At 39.8% G+C, this 22902-nt stretch overlaps 1 long non-coding RNA gene across 16 annotated transcripts in view; it reads right to left on the bottom strand.

Annotated features, from left to right (window-relative positions):
* LOC138759553 (uncharacterized) overlaps window positions 1–22902 on the bottom strand; it is a 596266-nt gene that overhangs the window by 250797 nt on the left and 322567 nt on the right. For 2 of the 16 annotated variants that reach the window (XR_011354923.1, XR_011354927.1), the window contains exon 10: window positions 6648–6938. The exons of the other annotated variants lie outside the window; for them this stretch is intronic. This is a non-coding gene — a long non-coding RNA (uncharacterized lncRNA). The remainder of the gene's footprint in view (window positions 1–6647; window positions 6939–22902) is intronic. 16 annotated transcript variants of the gene reach the window in all.

Here is a 22902-nt window from a genome sequence, read left to right as displayed (position 1 = left end):
TTGCCCTGGTGACATTGGGGAAGTTGCCTTTGTCCTGTTGAGATATTGCTGTTGTGTCTATAACACACATGTTGACCATTAAAGCTTGGATCAGCTGATCTTGAACATAAGCTTGTTATATGTGGATTGTGGAGAACCGTGTGGCGTCCCTGCCTGGGGTATTGCAGGTGGTCATGTCCTCCCTGTCTGAAACTTATTCAGAAATTGCATCTCCTGTCAATCAAAGTTGGACTCTGGCCACTCATCAGTGCACACCTTCCTGTTGGCTCGTTTACATTTCCTAGGGCCATTATTGGCTAGGTGCCCAGATCACAACTGTATAAAACATTGATGCATAGCACATTTCTCTCAAACTTGTGATCAAAGCTCTGGACATCACGCCAGGTCACTACTGTGGACATTGCTGGACGTGTCACGGGTAAAGTGTGCACTACACCGAAGCTGGGCTGTAGTACTGCAATAGATCAGTACTTGCAGAGAGCCGCACCCCCATTGGTACAGGGCACCGTGTGTGTGTGAAAGTCCATCTATAAAGTGTGTACTTAAGTGCGTGACCGTGTAGAGTATAGGCAGCCACTGGCATCGGAGTCCAACCTAGGTCCAATGTGAATGTCTATATGGTTGTTTAAGTAATATAGTAATCTAGTACTGTTTGACGTTCTCCCTGTTTGTCTCTAGTGTGTTAATTTAAGTTACGTGTGATTGTAACACTGTGTCCAGACTCATCTCTCTGTGAACAATCCGAACTTGATACCCTTCTCAACATGACAAAGCTCAGGAAAACTAGTAGTTTCCTATGAATGTTTTTTCACTGTCAAATATTTCTCCAAATTTTCAGCGAGAGATACTTAAATATGCAGTGATGAGAGGTACATTCCTACATGAGCACCATTCAAGACACAGAGTTCTGAAAATCTGAAAGTCATCTGATTTTCTTAGCATAGCAGTTATTGCAACATTATTACAGCACCAGTGCGCTGGGTTCAAATCCACTGGTGTTTGTAATGAGTTTGTACATTCTCTGTGTCTGCATGGGTTTCCTCCAGTTGCTCCGGTTTACTCCCACATTCCAAAAATACAGAAGGATTATTAGGTTAATTAGTCACATGTGTGTATTTAGGCTGTGGTGATATGCTATTACACCACTAGGTCACCAAGGGCCACCACCTGACGACCTTGTATATAAAGCCGATCGGAGCTCATACTCCTCCATTCTGACCAAGGCTTGCACAGAGGCAAGACCTAGCTGTATATATTAGTCTATTAAAACTAGTGTTTAGCTTGCACTCTGTTTCGTGTGGTTGATGTTCGTCACAATACAAAGGCAGCACAGGTTCGTAGGCTGAAAGGGTTACCGTGTTATATCTATAAATCTAACTCTACAAAACTGTAGCTCTTACTAAAAGACAAGGAATCCACCAACAGAGAATCACGTGTAATGGACAGCTGAAAGATTCTCTGACTGGGCAGTACAATGACCATTAGTTCAACACAATGATCAGAATTCAGCCTTTGTTAGAAGCCTTCATTACAATTTCAGCGACATTACCACTTTTGATGAAAAAGATTTTCCTCAGTTGATTTTTATTCCTTGTGCTATTTAATGTAAATCAATGTTCCATAGTTACTGAATTGTCTGCAGTGGAAAGGTGGTCATTTCGGATCACATTGATCTGACACACCTCAATAAATATCTTCCTCTGGACTACATTGTTCCAAAGAAAACAAGCACAGGTTCTTCAATCTTGCAACTAAAACTCTCTAGTCTTGGCAACGTACTCATAAATCTACTCTCTCCATTGCTGTTACAACCTTCCTGCAGAAGGGTGACCAGCTGTGGAGATAAGGTCCCAATAACTTGGTTTTATTGCAAGTTTGCAACTTTACTGTCTCAAGCTCTTGCTTCCAAATATGAAGGAAACACTATGAACCTATCTTATGAAAGCAGAACAAAGCCAAAGTTACTCTTTGCACTTTAGGGAGTAAAACAATATTGTCAAATTCATAGACGTGGTTGCACCATAATGGTGAAAAGAGACTCCCATGAAGTGACCATCTATATTTAAAAAATTAATGGTCAGCGTGAATGAATAATCAAAATGTCAACCATATTTGCAACAAACCTTAGATGAGTTGAGCCAAATAGTACAATATCTGAAATCAAACTCAGCCAATCTTTGCTCTGAAGGGTATTGGAAGTTAAAAATTCTGATGTCACACTCTGGAAGAGCTGATAATTAGGGATGATTCAGAGAAAGAAATAATGAGGACATAAACATATAGATTACACATTAAGTACAGGAGGCTGAACTATGTTTTATTAAATTAAAAAATGTTCTGCTTGTAACTTTTCAGAGCTTGTGGACCAATGATCAGGTCAGAGTGGTCCAACGGAGAGATTAACATTAACACCATGCATGAATTCCTGCCTGTCAAACACTCATCCATATCATTACCATTCAACAGCTGATAAAAAGCAACCACAAATCCTTTGTGACAAATTTTGTGACAAGAAGTAAGCAGGAAATTATTAATATGCTGGCAATGACATTCTTTAGTTCAGTATTGTAGAAGAGATGTTAAATTGGCTCAGTCGTACACGAGTGAACACACAGGAAATGCTGGGGGAACTCAGCCAGTCTCACATCATCCATAGGAGGTAAAGAGATCTAACGGATGTTTCTGGCTTGAGCCCTTTTTCAAGGTGTGAGTGAAAAGCAGGCAGGCACATAAATTAAAAGGCTGAGGAAAAGGGAAGGAAGTGCAGGGAGGAGGAGCACAGGCCAACAAAGGGTGAGAACAGAACATAGATAAGAGAGAAGAGAGGGGAAAATTAATCAGGGCACTGTAAATGCAGAGCTGGAGGAAAGGAGACAGATAGAAAATAGAGGGGGATAGAATGAGAGAGAGAGAGGAAAGGAGAAATAGGGATAGAAGGGGGAGGCTGAGAGAAGCTGGAAAAGTCAATGTTAGTGCCATCCTTCCAATTTGCGGGCGGTCTCAGTCTGGCAGTGCACGAGACCATGGACAGGTGTGTCAGTATGGGAAAATGACAGGGAATTGAAATGGGTTGCCCCTGGGAAATCCCCATTATTGCAGCAGACAGGGCCAAGGTGCTCTACGAAGCGATCTCCCAGTCTGCGACCAGTCTCTCCAACGTGGAGGAGATCACGATGGGAGCACCAGATGCAATAGATGACCTCTGCAGCTTCACTTGGAAGAACTGTTTGGGGCCTTGTATGGTGCTGACGGAGGAAGTGTTAGCACAAAATGTAAAACTTCCTGTGACCACAAGCTCTTCTCCCCAGCCTTTTAATTCGGCCACCTGCCTGCTTTTTACTCACACCTTAAAGAAGGGATCAGGCCCAAAACTTTGGTTATATGCCTTCATGGACCTTGCGAGACTGACTGTGTTCCTTTGTCATTTCTGTGTTTTTACCACAATCACAGCATCACCAGACATCATTCCTCCATGCTTATTCGTACAGGGGAAATAAATTTTGTGACTTATTCATGACAATCATTTTGATTCAGACATGCACATATTAAAATAGAGAAATAATTTTAGTTCAATATGCAATTCCTGTTGTACACTGAAAACATATCTCACTAAACTTAGAACACGTTTTAAAATGTTCTATGTGGAATTCTGCGACATGGCAGAATTGTCTACTTTTACCTGCATCTTACATAATTTTTTTATAAAATAAAAATGTTCACAATGTCTTGAGGTACCTTCATGTAACATAAAGATCAAACAGGTAGATGTCAGGAGAAATGATCAAAGACAAAGAGAAAAAAGGTTTCAGGGGACTTTAACAAGCAGGGAGAGAGAAGCATCAAGGCAAAGATGTTCAGGAAAGCAGTTACAGAGAATTGGTTTGATGTTTAAAAAAAAAACTAGTCATTAGTTCCTTTTTTTAAAAAAATAAACTTGGTAGTTGTATCCCAGGAGAATTTAGCTTTCAAATTGTAATCAGCCAAGGGGCTAGACTGAATAACTGCAAGTTTTGAGGCTGAAACTGTTGCTGACCTTCACGAACAGTCATTCTGGCTAAAGCATGGGCCTAGGTCATTCTTTGCTGAACTCTTAGAGCTGACCTCAAGCAAAAGTGGCAATGAAGCTTGAATATAAATTGCCTGAGCAATTTAAGATCTCTTTACAATTTCATTATTAAATAATAGACTTGGAACAGGAAAAGTAGATTGCAAGTTTGCAGTCTAACTGTTATGAGCATCTAATTGAGGTCTTTTGATGCGGCTTTGTTTTCATTTGAAAGAACATTACTTGATAATCCATCGATTGTCTGCAAATGTCATCTGCTCACTTCTACAATCTACTTACAATTGCATCATGAAACCTTCACGGGATGTCAGATAACAGAATTGTCAAATAACAGAAGATTCCTGAATAATCAATGAACTGAAGACACTGCCTTGCTTTTAGTGAACCGTGATTGTTGTATTTTTTTAGTAATGTTTTAAGATGGTCATAATAATATGAATGTGCAGTGAACTGAGATTCACTGGTGGTGTGTTATACTGATGGCTGGTTCCGTTCCCATCTACCCATATATAACCTTGGTTTCCCGCCTAAACTCTGAGCCCATCTGAAGACCACTGTAAGACCCTACCCTCGGTTATAAGCCAATAAAGACACATGTTCTCCCTCCAGTCGCGAGAGCTTTTATTCATCCTACAGAATGTTTGGACCGTGACGCTGCCACAAAACACCAAATTTCTTGGCTTGTTCATGACAATAAATTCTGATCAAAAATGCATGTAATCAATCCTCAATAGTTATGGGGTTGATTGTCATATGTGCATAGCCAGTTCAAGGGTCTTGGTCCTGGGGTACAGGGATGTGATCTTTGAGGTCGTGAGGTTCAGCCTCTGCCAGCCGCAGCTGAGGGGCCTCGGGCACTGAAGGTTTCCCGATCCTGTCGCAGGTTTGGAACTGGAGCTCGGTTGCTGACGGTTTGGACTGAAATTTGTCCATTTGCATAGGCTGCGGAAGTGCTGGAGGTATCTATGGACACTCGGTGACTCTGAAGGGACTCTATTTGGCTTCTCTTTCCCTGCTGTGAGAGGTGCGGAGCAATTTCTGCTGATGGTGAACCTATGTCTGCTTTGTGGCAGGCTAAATTCAATTTTGTGTAATATTACATTTGTTTCATTACATGACAATAAAAGAATCTTGAAAATGAATAGTACGGTTACATATGAAAGAAATATTCAAAAGTGATTATTTTTTATTCTTTCATTGGATTTTGAGAAAAATACTTGGAGAGTGGATATACCTGCCTATTTCTTAGAAAGGATTTGAAAGCTTTTGGAACTTTTGATCTTTTTCTTTCGCTTTCACTGGTAGTGAGCAGAGAGAGACATTGGCAGGTATGGTTTCATCCTACAGTGGTTAATCTCTTCACTTTTCACATAACCATGGCTTGAATATTAGAACATAACAACCCAGTTTAGGCCTTGCAGCCCATGCTGTCGTGCTAACCTACTCAATGATCTGAACTTTCCCTATCTCACACCCATATCTATTTTTTTGTATCCGTGTGCCTGTCGAAGAGTCTTTTAGATGTTGCTATTGTACCAGCCTCCACAATCCATTCCAGGCATCCACTACTCTGTATGTGAAGAACTTGCCCCTGTTTTCTCCCCTAAACTTTCCTCATCTCACTTTAAACAGATATTCTCTGGTGTTTCCCACAGTCGCTCTGAGAAAAAGTTGTCAACTCTCCACCCTATCTATGACTCTCATAATTTTGTGGACCTCTCACCCTTCTTCATGCCAAGGAGAAAAAACCCAAGCACTGTTAGCCTTGCCTCATAAGACGCATTCTCCCATCCCGGCAACATCTGGTAAATCACCTCTGCATCCTCTTCAACGCTTCCATATCCATTGTGGTTCCTGATATTGACATCTGCAGCAAATGTTGGTTGCTCAAGGAATTCAGGCTCAAAATTGATGACCTGGATTCTGAATTCTAAACACTGAAACACATCAGAGAGGGGGGTGGGGGGGGGAAAGAGGTATATGGACACTTTGTTTTAGGAGGTAGTCATGTCCATTAGATGAGGTGCCTCAAATCTGGTGTGTGGTCAAGGACAAAAGGGTGTAACTGCGAGTGAGGCAGGTGGTAAGAGCCAAGAGACTCAGCGCTTGATATTGTCTCACAAGTCCGAGATTCTTTCTCCTGCGTGGTAAAGAGTGTGGGCTGTAGGAAGGATGAGCAACCCAACTGTGGCACCATGGTTCAGGAAATCATTCAGGAGGGGAGGGGGGGAGTGAAGAGAAATGTAATGGTAATTGGGGATAGTAGAGTTTGGGGAATAGACAAAGTTGTATGTCACAGGGATAGAGCGTCCTGGAAGCTGCGTTGCCTCCTTGGTGCTTGGGTTCAGGACATCTTATTTGACCTTCAGAGGAATTTGCCGTGCTATGGAAAGATCTATTTGTTGTGGTCCATGTGGGTACCAAGGACATTGGTAGAACCAGGAAAGAGGTCCAGTTAAGAAAATTTGAGGAGCTAAGGACTAAATTTAAAAAGCAGCAGCTTGAAGTGCCAATTAAACAATAGCCCATTTGACACAGCTGTTAAGACAGGAATTAACTGCCATTTAACCACTTCACCTACCTGTATAAACGCAATGAAAATAGGTAGTATCAGAGCCAATGCATTTCACCACAGCTTCTGTCTTAAAGGGTTAGTGCTGTAATCCTACAAGTCCCACCTCCTTTTGCTCTGAGATGCTGGCCTGCTTATGTAAAAGGTTGTACTGAACTGGCATTTCTTGGTTCAGTGTGAACGACCCAAGTTTCCTTTAAAGACGAGTCATTCACATGTCATTTTAAGTGGGTTTTCTGTGTAAAAAGGTCTGTTGTTGCGACAAGAGCCAGCAAGGACAATGGGCTGAATGGCCTCAATCTATATTGCAAGAAAATAGGAGAAATAGATGAATTTTGTCAAATCCTCTTCAATGAGTGCATTCCCAACCCTTTCATCTGCTTTAATAAACAACTTGAAGTTGACTTTGAGCAAATGCAAACATCACCTACACAGTGCTAAGGATTGGATAACCTAAGATTTGGAAAATAGGCATGGTATCTCAATCAGATTAGGTCAACTCCACTCCAGAAGGAAGCTTATTGGAGATAAAGTTAGGAAAATAAAAAACGTCTCTGGCCAGTGACATGGACATTCTTTGATGAGATCTGGTCTGTTGAGATCTTGCTGCATTCCACCACAACTTAAACAAACAAAGTTGCATTTCTGTGGGAAGCTGAATTTGAGAAAGGTGATCTCCAGTTTGAAGCAAGGCGAAGTAGAAAAATGCCATACATTGTGACAAGTCTGCTGCCTTCATTTTCCTTGCAGTTGTTACATAATTTGCAGAAATTTTTTTCCCACCACTTGGAAAAGACAATATGGCCACGACATGACCATTGAGTCTGCTTTGTACAAATTTTAAATAAAATAAAATCTTTTTTCTCCACAAGACCCTCAACAATACCTCCAATGAGTATTGAAATCCCACCTCCCCAACATGAAGTTTACTTAAATGTTACCCTGTGCCCAGACTTGCATCGGATTACCATGTCCATTTGTTGGTGGAATGTTCCAATTCATGTTAGCTGGCTGTTTTTTTGATGTCTATAGTAACTTGAATTAGCATTAGGATGATAACTGATCAGAGGTTGGGTTTGAAAAGGCTCATGAGCTGGGGAATGGTATTGGCATCAATGTTAATTCTTTGCCCCCTTTACTATCAAACAGATGAGGCCTCTTCCCCTTCTCAGTTGCCAGATCCCATCAAGACCAAAATTAAATGGTGCTTTTCAATAATTGTCAAATCTCCTTTCTCCCAAACTGCAGCTGGATCTGGGGTGGGGTGTATCTCATAATAAAGGTGTGATAGTATAGATTCTATCACCAATGCGTATATGTACAGATGGTAGTGAAGGATGACTGTAATTGGCTGAGAGTGTAGCCACACCTACTGGCAGGTCTTAAAGGATTGCTCCTAGCCAAACCAGGTCATTCTGGACTGGTCAACCTTCTTGTGATATGCTCCAGTCTTTTAGTTAATAAAAGCCTCGGTTTGGATCAACAAGTCTTTGGTTCTTTCGACACACATCACAAAAGGGGTAAAAATAACCTTGAAAATATCTGATTTTTCCAAGAGTCCGAATCAAATTTTGTTCATGAATTTTTTAGTTTATCACCTTCTCGTAAAGGTTTAATATCTATCATTTACGAGAAACTGTTATGGTTAAATCAGACTTTAGTTAGAATTAAAAATGCTTCGGAAAAGATTTAAATATATTGGATGTGGATTGGGATACAATTCTTAAGTTCTTCATTATGTGCTCATCATTGCTTATTGCAAATTAAAGTGGTACACAGGGCACACATCTCAAGCTAAATGATCTCATTTCTATTCAGATACGAGTTCTTGCTGTGACAGGTGTAAGAGCAGAGAAACGTCATTAATTCATGTGTTCTGGACTTGTCCTAGTCTAGGAAAATACTGGAGAGAGGTTTTCCATACTTTATCAAAAATTTTTAACCTAGATTTAATACCAAATCCTTGATGGCCCTCTGGCACAATGGGAGGGAACAACTCTTCTCTGTCTTTGGTTCAGAGTTGAGCCATCTCTTTTGGCGAGGCGAGTGATTTTACTTAAATGGAAGGATGCGGGATGGGAGTCATGTGATGGAGGAGTGGCTGGTCAGGTGGAAACAGCCCTCTCCAGAGAAATAAAAACAAGTGTGAAAAAAGAGCTCAATAAACATAAAATACAGGAAGAGAAAGATAAAGTTACAGAGAAGAGACAGAAGATGGCTCCCAAAAGAGAAAAAGTAAGAATAAAAGAGAAAAGGGAAAAAAGAAAATCACTGGAGAAGAAAGAAGGTGGCCTTACCTGCACGTCAGAACAGACAGCCATCGTGGAGAGGAGTGGCCAATCTCCGGTGTTGGTGAGTCCCCAGAGGGGCGGTGTCCTCCTGACCGGCGAACTTCAAAAGTGGCTCTCAGAGCCAAGAAGAGTTGCGTATGCGCAGTGCGCAAGTAAAAGAAAAGATTAAAGCTGACAGGAGGGAGACTCAGCTGAGGAGCAGCCAACTGAGAGATGCCCAGTATCGGGGCGTTTGGCTGGGGGAAGTAAACAAGAAAGAAGAAGAGTGGTGAGAAAGAGAATGAAGGGCTGGAAAAGGGTGAGCGGCAACGGGGCAACCGACAGGGGGACCGACCTGCGGCGGGTCGGCCTGTGGCGGGAAACCCAGCAAGGATACAGAAGCAGCTCACCAGAGAAGGACGAAGATACAAAGAGGAGACGATGACACACATAAATACAGACACAGAAGAAGAGGAGGAAGATGACCAAGAATTTCAAAGGAAAGAAGGTAAAATAGAAGGACAAAGTTTAGATAAAGCCTTTTTCGAAGAACAAATGAGATCATTAAAAGAATGAACTAAATTCTTATGATAGCCAATCAAAAGAAAAGCGAAAAGAGCTGAAGACAGAATGCAAAGCTTAGAGTTGGTCATGACTGAAATAGGGAAAAGAGTAGAAAATGTGGAGGAACGAGAAGCTGCTGTAGAAATGGAGATAAATGATTTAAGAGGGAAATTGGAAGAGAGCAGAAAAAATATTAAAGAGACAAGATTTATTGTCACAAAAAATTGACAAATTGGAAAAGTACAGTAGGCGAAACAACAAAAATAGTGGGCCTGAAAGAAGGCAAAGAAGGGTCAGATATGAAGGAATTTATAAAAGGATGGATCCCGAAGGTGCTGGGAACGACAGATTCACATGAAGAAATAGAAATCGAAAGGGCACATAGAGCACTAGTACCAAAACCGCCATCACATCAAAAACCGAGATCCATATTGGTAAAATTTCTAAGATATACGACAAAAGAAAATATACTGGATCAGGCAAGAAAGAAGGTTAGAGAAGACAATAAGCTGTTGGAATATAAGTGACAAAAAATATTTTTTCCCACAGCTTTGAACTTTTAAAGGAAATCAACACGGCAAAAACAATGTTATGGTAGAATGGAGGTCCATCGCCTTCCCAAGATCGTGTTATATGGCGAGCTCTCCACTGGCTACCGTGACAGAGGTGCACCAAAGAAGAGGTACAAGGACTGCCTAAAGAAATCTCTTGGTGCCTGCCACATTGACCACCGCCAGAGGGCTGATATCGCCTCAAACCGTGCATCTTGGCGCCTCACAGTTCGGCGGGCAGCAACCTCCTTTGAAGAAGACCGCAGAGCCCACCTCACTGACAAAAGACAAAGGAGGAAAAACCCAACACCCAACCCCAACCAACCAATTTTCCCCTGCAACCGTGTCTGCCTGTCCCGCATCGGACTTGTCAGCCACAAACGAACCTGCAGCTGACGTGGACATTTATCTCCTCCATAAATCTTCGTCCGCGAAGCCAAGCCAAAGAACACATCCAGTGGTACTCAAAGTATTCATTCCTGGGGAACAGAATAGACTGTTCTCGGACCCAAAGAAAGCCCAAGAATTTGCTGAACATTTGCAGGACAGAAGAGAGGAGGAGGAGTGACAAGAAGGATGAGCGGCAAGAAAATATACAAAAATATGTACAAATATAAAGAAAAGATAATATATATATATATATATATATATATATATGTATATATAAAGATTTAAAGATGGATAAGAGAAGGGGAAGAAGGAAAAAAAAAGAGCTTTCTTATAAGAATAGGAAAATAGTGTTCTCTTGGGGGGGGGGGCTGGGAAAATAATGGTCACTGCGAAATTGGTTGACACTTGCGAATAAGTTCGCAAACCGAATGGAAAGGGGAGTTGTGGTTGCTGACAAGGGACAGGAGGCAATCCAAAGAGGGAAGGTTCATTTGGGATTAAATAGTTATTGCTTGTGGGGATTGTTGGGGTATTTCATGTCTTAAATGCATTGTCATATATTGAGATTAAAAAGGAAAACTTAAAAAAACAGTAATGGAAAGAAGGGATGGAGGTGGTGAAGTGGCGGAAAAGAAGTGAAAATAAAGATATAAGATGGCCACGTTGGACTATATGACTATAAACATTAATGGAATATATATCCAAGTTTAAGCGTATCCCATTGGAAAAAAAAAATCACATAATTTAAAAGACAAAGTTATAATGATTGAAAAAACCTGGGAACCATATATGGAACATAACAGAAAGAGCAGGCCTTGGACCACCACCATCTAAAATGATAAGAAGATAAACACGATCAGATTTAATGTGAATAAGTAAATGATGCATCTTTTTTGTTTGTATTCTTTTTGTATAAATATATTGTTTTATTGTATTTTTATATGTCAAATATTTACTGTTTTTGGAGGGGGTGGGAAGGGGAAGGGAGGGATGGGGGAAAAAAGAGAAAATGTTACTGTGAATATTTAAAGAGATGCATCTGTAAATATATTGGTTGATATGGTTCATAGTGCGATAAATAAAGAATTACAAAAAAAATGGAAGGATGCTGCTCCACCTACTCATGATCAGTGGTTGTGTGACATCATGTCCTGTTTGGAAAAGATTCATTATTCACTTAATAATACAGATACAAGGTTTCAGATGTTATAGGAGTCACCTATGACTTACTTTCCCACTTTATAATTTCATCTCAGTGTAATTAAAATGGTTGACTTGTATCTTTTCTTTTTTTTTTAAACTTTTTTTCTACCTTCGTTTTTCTTTTAATATTAATCACATACGGCATCTGGCAATGCAGTCAGGCTGGGGTTTGAGTTTTCTCCTTTTCTTTTTATTATTTTCTCTTTTTTTCTTTGCTATTAATTTTTTATATATAGCACTTGGAATTTGAATTATGGATATGGTTTACAATTTGTGTATGCTTTTGTTGCATTGAATGTTTTATTAATTCTATATAATTATCCATATAATTTTATTGAATTATATTATCTGTATAAGTTCTGTATTAAAAATGAGTAAAAAATATTTTAAAAAGAAAATATCCTATCAAATTGATTTGCAAACTGAGCAGGGCTTTGGAAGATATACCAATATACTGCTTAAATACATTCCAGAACACTATTGAATAGTACTTCCTCAGATTGCCAAGAGGCCAGTCAAATGTTGTCATCATATTGCATAGTTTTACCATTTTTATGACACAGCTATTCCAAATTCACAGAACAGCTCTATAACCATGCTTGGTACATGCATATATTTCAAGAACATCCATATTCTTTGCAGAATAAGAAAAGAAGTTGGCAAATCCCAGTGCACAGTAGCACTGCTTATGTCTTATGACAGGTGACCTGCTTACACAAATGCTCCGTGAGCCATTTTCCAGCAAATCATCTGAAACACACTGAATGAGCCACAAGCAGAAACGCTATTTCTTTGAAGGCCCACCTGAAAAGGTTTTTGAGCCACAGAGACATGGCGTTATCCACACCAGGAACAGGCTCTGTGCCCCAAATCATCCAGATAAACTCATTTTTCCAATTGAGCTAGTGCCATTTGCCTGCATTTGGCCCATATCACTTTGAACCGTTTCCATCCATGTCTAAAGGTCTTTTAAACATCACAAGTGTATCTTCATCCCCAATTTCCCCTGGCAGCTCGTTCCAGATATGCACCATCCTCTCAGGTCCATTTGAAATCTTTCTCCTCCCACCTTAAATCTCCACCCTCTAGTACTGAATTTCTTTCCCTGGGAAGGCTAGAAGCTTCTCCTGATAAGAAGAGCTCTGGAGTCCCTGAAACATCCTGCATCCTTTCCAAGTTAATGATATCCTTTCTATTTTGTTGAAGGACTCGGGCCCAAAATGTCGGTTCTGTACCTTTGCCATTGCTACATCAAGAACAACTGTTAGACCTGCCGAGTTTCTCCAGCATTTTGTGTTTAACTCAACCATGGTGTCTACAGAACTGTACCATACGCAAGACTCCAAATGTGGTCTCATCAACATCATGCAGATGTAATACATTTTTACAAAATGTAATTTATTTTAAAAATCAATTTTTTTCAATTTTCAAATAAAATAATTCAGTTGAAGCAGTAAATGTGGACTTTTGTAGCAAAGCAGCACAAGTTTCTTTATCGAGCCCTCAGAGAATAGTTTTGCTGCAACAGGCTGTTGAAGATTAATTGACCACAGGTCTCAGTCGTGCAGAGTCACATGTTCTCCTGTCATCCCACAGTGAACCAATACTATTAGTGAATAAAATTAAAGGCTACAGGAGGGTAATGAATGCAAAATACAACATTTTATCATCTGGAGTAAAAAGCAATCAAGCATTTTTTCTTAATACTGATTGGATATACAACCGTGAATTATTGATTCTAAGCACCGAGCCCATGAAATATTACAGAGCATTTCTCCTTTTTGAAGCCTTCAGAAATACAAAATGAAACCTATCCGTTTTGCTTGGTATCATGAGCCAAATGTTGTGGACATCCAATTTCCCTTCAGATCTAAACTTAGGACCAAAATGTTTGTTACTTCACCAACATTATCACTATGCATTTTAAAAGTTTGTTGGATTTGACCAGATTCTGTGGGTTAGTAAATGTAATGTTTAAAAGAATGTGTTTGATTTTCATTTAGCTGAGAGTGGTTCCTTCTTGTCACAGAGATGAAACTTGAGCATTTCATTTGGTTGTTTTGCTCCTCTGCTCTTATACCTTGGAAGGTGCTGATTGATTGTGGCCTTTTTGTATGTGCGAAAGGTAGGTTACTTCAGAGGTTCAATACCAACAGCTCTGACAGCAAGAGTAATAGAATTTCTGGTATAATCAACAATAGCCAGACAACTTTTTTTTCAAAACAGTATCATCCCTGTAATGCAGGAAGGTAGTGCCTAGGAGGAAGTACTTATTCGTTTTTTCATTTTTCTTTTAATATCAACATACAGCACAGTAGCAGGCCATTTTGGTCCACGAGTTCATACCACCCTATAAACCTATGCTCACGGTGTGTTTTGATGGTGGAAGGAAACCAGAGCACGTGGAGGAAAACAGGGAGAAACAGGGAGAATGTACAATCTCCTGGCAGAGAGCATGGGATTTGAACACCAGTCGATGGTGCTGCAACAGTGTTGCACTAACCGCTACTCTAACCGTGCCACCCATTTGAGAATGCAACATCCAAGTTCCCAGGCAAACGTGAAGCACGATGAGCATTTTTCCTTTGTTAAGCTGTCCTTAATGATATGGCCTGAAATCCAATCTCAAACAAAAGTCTCAGTCAGATTCACCCTCACTTAACGTTTAATAGTTTTGGGCTGTTGGAGAGGAAAAATCTGCCATTAAAACAGAACATCTTGCCAAACCTTCTGCACGTCAGATTGCACCCAAAAGGGGAGAAACAATTAACATTTCAATTCCTCTCCCTTCAGCTGAATAATTCACCTACTCTTTCTTAAAATTATGTGCAAATTTGCCAAATGTTCACAGAAAATCTAAAATGTTTTCATTTAAAATTTCTCCCATCTGTAGTGTGCTGTTGTTTTGTTTTAATTAGCTGTGCTCAACTTTTATATTAGCCTCTTGATCTCATTTCAGACACGAGTTCTCATGTCAAGCAAGCAAAACAAATTTAAATATTTTTTTCTGGTAACAGTTGCATGGATTACAAATTTTTCTAAAAACTTCTTTTGAGGAAAATTGATCCCAACTTCCAGCTACAATTTAATTCATTTCCAATTCACACACAAATAAATTTAAATTGAACACTGTGGGTTTGCAATTGCTGTCATTGCTATGTCTGTTAAACAGCAACCTTTGAGGTATAAATAAATGCTCACCATTAGATGCACAAAGGTATGCTTGAAAATCCAAGCTCTTAAGAAGCTCAATTTTAAAAATAATGATAAAATCATTTAAAGATTTCAAACTGAATTTTAACATTTTATAATTTCTGCTGAACAAAATTTCTGTTCCTGATAATTTGATACATTTTGGAGCAATACCAAGTAATATTTTTGAAGGATGTGAGTAAGATTGTGTGTATGTCTCAATCTTTTTTCATATATTTATAAACTGTTTTCGAAGTTGTTTGCAGTGTGCCAGCAAACTTCAACCTGACTGATGATTCTTTCTGCTGGATGACATCACTATTGTGGACACCACAGGCCAACTAAAGGAGGTGCCTGGTTTCAAAGCTTTCAAAAATCTTTGTGTGGTGATATGACCACCAGCCTACTGTAGGGGGCAATCTCTGAACCTGCAGGAAGAGCACCTAAAGGGCTGACTTCACCTGGCCGGCTGTCAATCAGCCAACCAGAATATAGCTGGCCCCTCCTGGGCTAATCACACAGGAGCCACCAAGGCATGAACTAGTGTTCAGACATTTACTGGAATAAAACCTGTTGTACAGTCTTTTCTGAGTTTGTGTTTGCTTGCTGCTACCCAGTCATTTTAAAAGTTTCCAAGGGATCAAGCTCCATCCTGAGTGTTGCCAGGTGTACTGGCTGGGAGAGAATTGAAGCAGCAGAGCCAGGCTCACGATCAAATTCTGGATCAAAAGGGTGGAAGTGAGTGCAAATCTCAGTGCCACACTGGAGGTGCTTTAATCAATTGGAAACATGCAACGTCCCAAAACATTTCAACATTTAAATTTTATTTTTGATACAGCACGGTGACATGGCATCCAAGCCCATAGCCTGTCCCTCCCAAATACACACGTGACCTACGTAGGAGGAAATCAGAGCAGCCGGAAGAAAAACACATGGGCATGGGGAGAACGTACAAACTCCTTACAGGCAGAGCCAGATTCAAACCTGAGTCACTGGCACTGGGCCACCCAAATGTCACGTCTAAAACTAACTGAACAATCCAGAAATCTGACTCCAAACGAGAGATGATTCAAGCATTATGATCTGATAGCTTCTGTTATTCTCTTCCAAGTCTGGAATTAAAAGCTTAAATGTGGGTGCATCCAGTTTTGGTGCCACAAGAAACTTTAGCTTTGTTGATCAACACCCTCTTACTGATGTAAAACTCAGTTTCAGGTATTCCCCCCCCCCCCCTCCCCACTTTTCAGGGTAGATGGAGCTGGGTCTCAGAATTTCACAATGCTCAAAATTGATTGTGCCTGCTTAGGCACGTTAAACAAATGACAGAAACAATTAGAATATTTTGGTCCTGAAAAAGTGCCAAAAGAAATGGAACTGGAGTTGGGCTGGAGACACTTGTTCATAGCTACCTCACAAATGAAACCAGCCAAATGTTGCCACAAAGGATCTGAGGTGGAACAGACTGAGACAGTGGATGAGAAGTGTGTTGCTGTGAGTACACTTATGTCAGGGTTTTTTTTTGGTGGGATGGTACATGGGACAGTTCAAAAAAATGTTGGTCTAAGTTCCCAAGGAAGATATTGTTGAGGACGAGAGAAGCTTGTGTGCCTATTAGGTGTCGACTTTCAAGTGCCGTTCCATGTTTGGTCATTGATCCCATTTTATTCTCACTGTTGTGGCGGTTTTAAACAGCTGGGTGATCAGTCGTTTTTTTTTTAACAAGGGCTACAGGTTTGGAGTTACATAGGATCAGGTAAAGATGCTTCTCGACTTAAAGACCAGAACCTCAATTGCTAATTTCACATTTGTGACAACAGAATATGAACTCATCTCGTTGGATCCTTGCTGTCAGCTAGATTGTGTGACAGGAAATCAGTCTGGGAAAATAACAAAGCAAATCATCATTGCTACCAACATCAGAACCAAATGTGAAAAATGAGAGGAAAGAAATAAAGGACTGCACAAGGCTCCATTCACACAGGTGATATTATCACATGAAAAGGAATAGGAAAGCTCAGAATCTGATATTCATTCCTTCAGTCAAGGATATGACAAGAATTATTAAATCTACAAGAATTCTGAACAAATTAATTCAAAATTTGAGCTCAAAACTTTTGTAATATTTATGATTAATTTCCTGTTTTAAATCAGCACGAAATAAAAAATATCAATAAAAATACAAACTGAAAATTCAGCTCAGTGAAAGTGTTGACTGTCAATCTGACTTCCTCACTGATTCAAGTGCTTCTCTTTCTGACTGCATGGTGAGAAAGGGTCTGAAATGGCGTTTGGCTGATGCCTCCAAAATTATTGCTAAAGTTATAATGTTATTTGTTCATAACTTCGAACAATTGACATTTTATCCAAAATGAGTCTCAAAAGATGGTAACAAAAATGTAATTAAACATGATTTAGCAAGTGTGGTCTTTGACATTGTGAGCAGTTATGGAAGAAATTAAGACAATAAGATTATAAGTGGCATATTGGAGCAGAAGTAGGCCATTTTAGCCCATCGAGTCTGCTCTGACATTCCATCTTGAGCTGATGCGCACTTCCACTCAACCCCACTTCCCTGCTTTCTCCCCATAACCTTTGATACCCTGACGAGAGATACCCATAAATCTCTGCCTTAAATACAACATATAATTTAAGAAATAACATCACAATATTCGAACCATACATGAAATACAATAGAGAAATCCTACCATGGACCTCCACCACCTAAAATGACAGAAGGAGAAGACAACGAAATGAACTGACTCAGTATATAAGAGTAAAAGACAAAAATTTCTTGTTTATTTTTATTAAGTGACGACATTGTTTAACGGGTTTAATGTATCTTATAGATTGAACTTTGAATAAATGGGAAGGGAGGGGGGAAAAAGGGGAGAAAATGACACTGTATATATTCAAGAGAAAAATGTCTGTATGTATTTTGGTCAGTATGGTTTATAGTGGGAAAAAAAATAAAAAATACACAGCCACCAATGGCAAAAATTTCCAAAGGCTAAAGGCTCTCTGGCTAAAGAAATTTTCTGTTTTAAATGGATGCCCTTCAGTCCTGAAGTTGTGCCCTCTTGTCCTTGAGTCCCCTACCATGGGAAACAATTTTTCCACAACTCCTCTGTTCAGGTCTGTCCACATTCAAAATACTCTATGAAGTACCCCCCTTCATTCTTCTGAATTTCAAGGAGTACATTACCTGTCCTCATCTGCTCATCCTTTCAGTCTAGAATCATTCTTCCAAATCTTCTTTGAGGCCTCTCCAATGCCAGGACATCACTTCTTAAATAAAGAGCCCAAAATTGTACACCGTACTCCAAGCAAGTCCTCAACAGTGCCTCATAAAGCCTCAACATCACATCCCTGCCCTTGTATCCTTTTCTTCAGGATATTAATGCCAACACTGCATTCACCTTCTTCACCACCAACTCAACCTGGAGGTTAATTTTTAAGGTATCTTGCACAAGGACTGCCAAGCCCCTTTGCACCTCCAAATTTTGAATTTTTTCCCCATCCAAATTATTATCTAACCTTTTATTCTTTTGACCAAAATTCATGTTCATACACTTTCCAATATTGTATTTTATTTGTCACTTCTACTAATTTACTTAAGGCTCTCTGCAGCCTCCATTTCCTCCTCACTCCCTGTCCATCTTTGTATGATCTGCAAATTCAGCCACAAAGCCATTATTCCACAATCCAAATCATTCGCATACAACATAAAAAGAACTGGCCCCAACACTGACCCCTGCAGTACACCACTGTAACCAGTAGCCAAGCAGAATAGGATCCCATTATTCCCACTCTCTGTTTCTTGCCAATTAGCTGATGCCCTACCCATGCCAGTATCTTTCCTGTAATTCCTTGGGCTCTCATCTTGCAAAGCAGCATCATGACTGCACCTTGTCAAAGGCCTTTTGAAAGCCCTGATAGAAAACATCTATTGCATTTCTTTTGTCTATCCAGCTTGTAGTTTCTTCAAAAAGTTGCAGTAGGTTTATCAGGCAAGATTTTCCCTGAAGGAAACCATGCTGACTTTGGCCTATCTGGTCACACACCTCTAAAACCTCAACCTTGGTCATCGACTCCAACATATTTCCCAACCACTGATGTTAGGCTAATAAAGTCTATCATCGACTTTCTGCTTCCTCCCTCCCTTTTTAAACAGTGGTGCGACCTGTGGAATTTTCCAATCCTCAGGATCCTGCCAGAATTTACTGATTCCTGGAAGATCATTATGAGTGGCTCTTCAATCTCTGTAGTTACTTCTTTCGGAAACTGAGTGTGCATTCCATCTGGCCCAGGAGATGTATCTACCCATCTTCCCAAGCACCTTCTCTCTGTGGATGATGAAGCACTCACCCCTCCTCCCCGACATCCTTGAGAATCCTGTATACTGCTAATATCTTTTACAGTAAAGACTGATGCAAAATACTCATTCAGTTCCTCTGCCATCTCCCTTTATCATTTCTCCAGCATCATTTTCTATCAGTCCTACAATCTTCTCTTGCCCCTTTTTATACACTGAATATTTTTTTTTTAAAAAGCTTTTAGTATCTCTTTGCTATTCAAAGTTCATCTTTTCTTTCCTAATGGCCTTCTGTATGCTTTTAAAAGCTTCCCAGTCCTCTAGCTACTCACTAATTTTTGCTTCCTTGTACCCTCTTTTCATTTGCCTTTACTTTGGCTTTGACTTCTCTTGTCAGCCGCAGTTGTGTCAATTTTTCTTAATTATTCTTAACAAATTGATGTTGATTTTCTCAGATCACTATACTATTCAGTGATTACCAGTGGCATATCTAGGGAACATCATGCCTATGGTAAGCACTGAAATTGCCCCTCCCCCTGTTAAAACTTATTGACACATTTTGCACTGACAGAAATTGTACCCCCTCCTCTCTCCTGTTAAAACTTACACATTTAGTTAAAAACAAAACTTAATTCCGGTGGCAACTGGCTCAATGCAGCATCAATGGCTGTCTCCGTTACCTATAATCCCCAACCAGGTTCTAGCTGCCTAGGAGATTATGGGCAACAAAGACAGCCATTGCTCCCGCAATGAACCGCTGCCATGAGCAGCTCCGAAGCGGCCTAATCAGATGCTGGAGTGGCGCTCTGGTAAACTCCAGCAGCACTGCACCCTTGCTGCTAAGTCAGGTGTTAGATAGGATGAGATGAGGGGGTCCAGGGCTTGAAGTGAGCCCTCCCCCTTAAGGCCTATTATCACCTTTAATCAGACAGGTAATAGCACCCATTGTCTATGGTAATAAACCCTATTAAAGGTGATAATTGGCTAAAATCACCAATTATCACCTTTAATTGGGTTATTAACAGACTATCAGTGAGATATCTCACAGCTCCTGCACAAGCACAAAATCAAAAATGTTTCTCATAATTCATTGTGCTTTTGAAATTAAGGGCCCGTAGCACATGCTACTTTCACTACTACGTTAATCCAACCCTGCTCTTGATGTCGGGCCTCAACCAAAAACATTGACAATTCTTCCCCCCCACCCCACAGAAGATGCTTGACCTATAGAGTCTGTCCAGCAGGGTGTTTTTTTTTTGTTTTGAAATGTTTATCTCAGAAAGGGCAAAGAAGGTGTTCCTCATTTTCTGACAACCAGGCTTAAATGATTCATATGCACCTTCTCCAAATCTCATCTACTTCAGACAGTGAAGTTGTTGAGATTTTGTTTGCTAAGTTTTGTAGTCTCTGCACATCCACTCAGAAGAATGTGTAAAAAAAATAAGGCTTTACACAAACTCAGACACTGAAAGGATTAAATCTACATTGTTATTTAACAACACTAAACAACTCCTTTTGCAATGGCTATTGTATCCACATCAGTCACTCAGACCTGATAAAAATGTCATTTGCACACTAACTTTGGAATATCAATGCTCAAAGCTTTTATTACCTGTGACAGCTCAGATGTAAATGCTCCCAAGTGACATAACCAAATGAAATGAAAGGTTGCTTTATGATATTATGTTTTAGGTGAAAACTGCAGCAAATAGATGGAAAAGAGGGTCACCAAACTCAATTTTTGATGGTTGCTCAGTTGACAATTTTTAAAACAATAGTAAAATGCCAAGGGACAGAATGGATCAGCCTGCATTATGGATGAAAATGTTGCAGTTTAATTACTTTATTAATACAAATTACTGGGGAAACCCAAACATTTATCAAAGTTCTGTAATTGTTTCTATTTATTATTTCAATCCTTAAAATTGAGAGTTGATTTAACAATATTTTTTTCTGTATACCTGTATATGTACTGCATATGAATTATTTATCTCTATGAGTGAAATGTCTGCATGTATGTTTACATGGAGAATGTTAAATCATCCATTTGTACTTATACAATCAGATGACCATAAACTTGAACTTACTCTGCCTTTCATTTGGGGCACATCTCATCTCCATTTACCTACCTTTGTTCCATCTCCCTTAGTCAAATTATCCAATAGAAATCTATCACCCTAAACCTTGAAAACACCTGCATCTTTAGCTGAAGTGAGCTTCAGATTTCTTTATTTTCATGTGAGAAAAGCTTCGAAATGTAATTCTTAATTTTAAAATCATCCTCTTATTCTGGAATTCCCCTCCCTGTTAGCCTCTTTAATTTACAAGTTTCATATTGAAAGGACTTCCATGATTTTGAAGAGGTTTTCAAAGACACTGGGGAAAATGGCATGAATGTAGCCAAAAATCCCATTGGCATTGGGAATGCTACAACACAGGCAAAGTCCACTGCCTTCTACTCCTGCCACTGGATGCTGTTGAAGAATGGGAGCAAACTGAAGAATGAGAGGGGATCTTAGAGAAACATAAAATTATGAAAGGCACAGAAAAGATAGAGGGAGGGAAGTTGTTTCCATTGGCAAGAAGATTCAGGGGAGTAAAAATTTAGGACAGAAATGAGGAGGAACTACTTTCCCCAGAGGGTGGTGAATCCATGGAATTCACTGACCATTGAAGCAGTGAAGGCGACCTCAGTAAATATATTTAAGACAAGATTGGATAGATTTTTAGAGTAGAAGAATTAAGAGACATGGGGGAAAACTCAGGTCGGGGCCTATCAACAGATCAGCCATTGAATGGCGGCTCAGGCTTGATGGGTCAGATATTGTTGGAATCTAGGGGTTAAAACAGTATGAAATAAATGATTAATTAATAAGTGTATATTTACTGCATGGTTCAGGGAAAAAGGAATGTGATTAAGTGGCAATCACAGTATGGAGCAAAGTTGGCTGAGCAAAATTGTCTGCTCCAAAATACAGGGAGAGGAAATGCATAAAACGATTTAGGAGGAATGCTCAAACTGAAGGAGGTGGTGAGTAGCACAGGAGACACAGGCCAGACCAGAACAAAGAATGGCCTGCAAGAAACAAAGGGAATGGAAAACCAGTCTAGGAGGAAGATTAAGGCATGAGGAGGTGTTAAAGAGAACAGCAGAAATTGGCCAGACAAGAACAGAATGGTGATTAGAAATATCTGGGGATGAATTAATTTCTGATCAACACAACAGGATAGTCTGGCCTGGAGGATTAAGATGGGAGTGCTACACCCCAGATATCCGCAAAACAGGAGATGACTTGTGATAACCCTTATGCAAAAAGATCTAGCAAAGGAAGACAACTTTTGTTCTGTATGATAATGAAATCTAGCAAAGGAAGCCAACTTTTGTTCTGTATGATAAGGTTGACCTATATAAACTGAACCAACTGGACAATAGGGGTCAGTCTTGGGGAGTAGCTCACTGTGCAGGTGACCTATGAACTAATGAGTGACCCAGAGCTCTGTTAAGTTTTATTCTTGTGCTGTGTAATAAATTGACTGTTGAACCGAATACCTTCTCCTATCACTTCATTCAAAGAACACGCTGGACTCAGACTACACATAGACTAAATTAAGAGTAAGGTAAAGCCAGAGTCCGACAATATCCTGCTCCTATTTCTGATGTTCTTCAGTTTTAACAAAGTCTCTGCACTTGCCACAGGATTCGGGTGCAAAATGAAGTGTAAACTAATTACTCGGCCAAAGTACAATCTGGAAATTTTAACATCAAAATATAATTTCTGAAC

The sequence above is a fragment of the Narcine bancroftii genome, chromosome 3, assembly GCF_036971445.1.
Source record: "Narcine bancroftii isolate sNarBan1 chromosome 3, sNarBan1.hap1, whole genome shotgun sequence".
Taxonomy (NCBI): domain Eukaryota; kingdom Metazoa; phylum Chordata; class Chondrichthyes; order Torpediniformes; family Narcinidae; genus Narcine; species Narcine bancroftii.
Note: the sequence above shows the minus strand (reverse complement) of the source record. Positions and strands in the feature narration are given on the sequence as shown.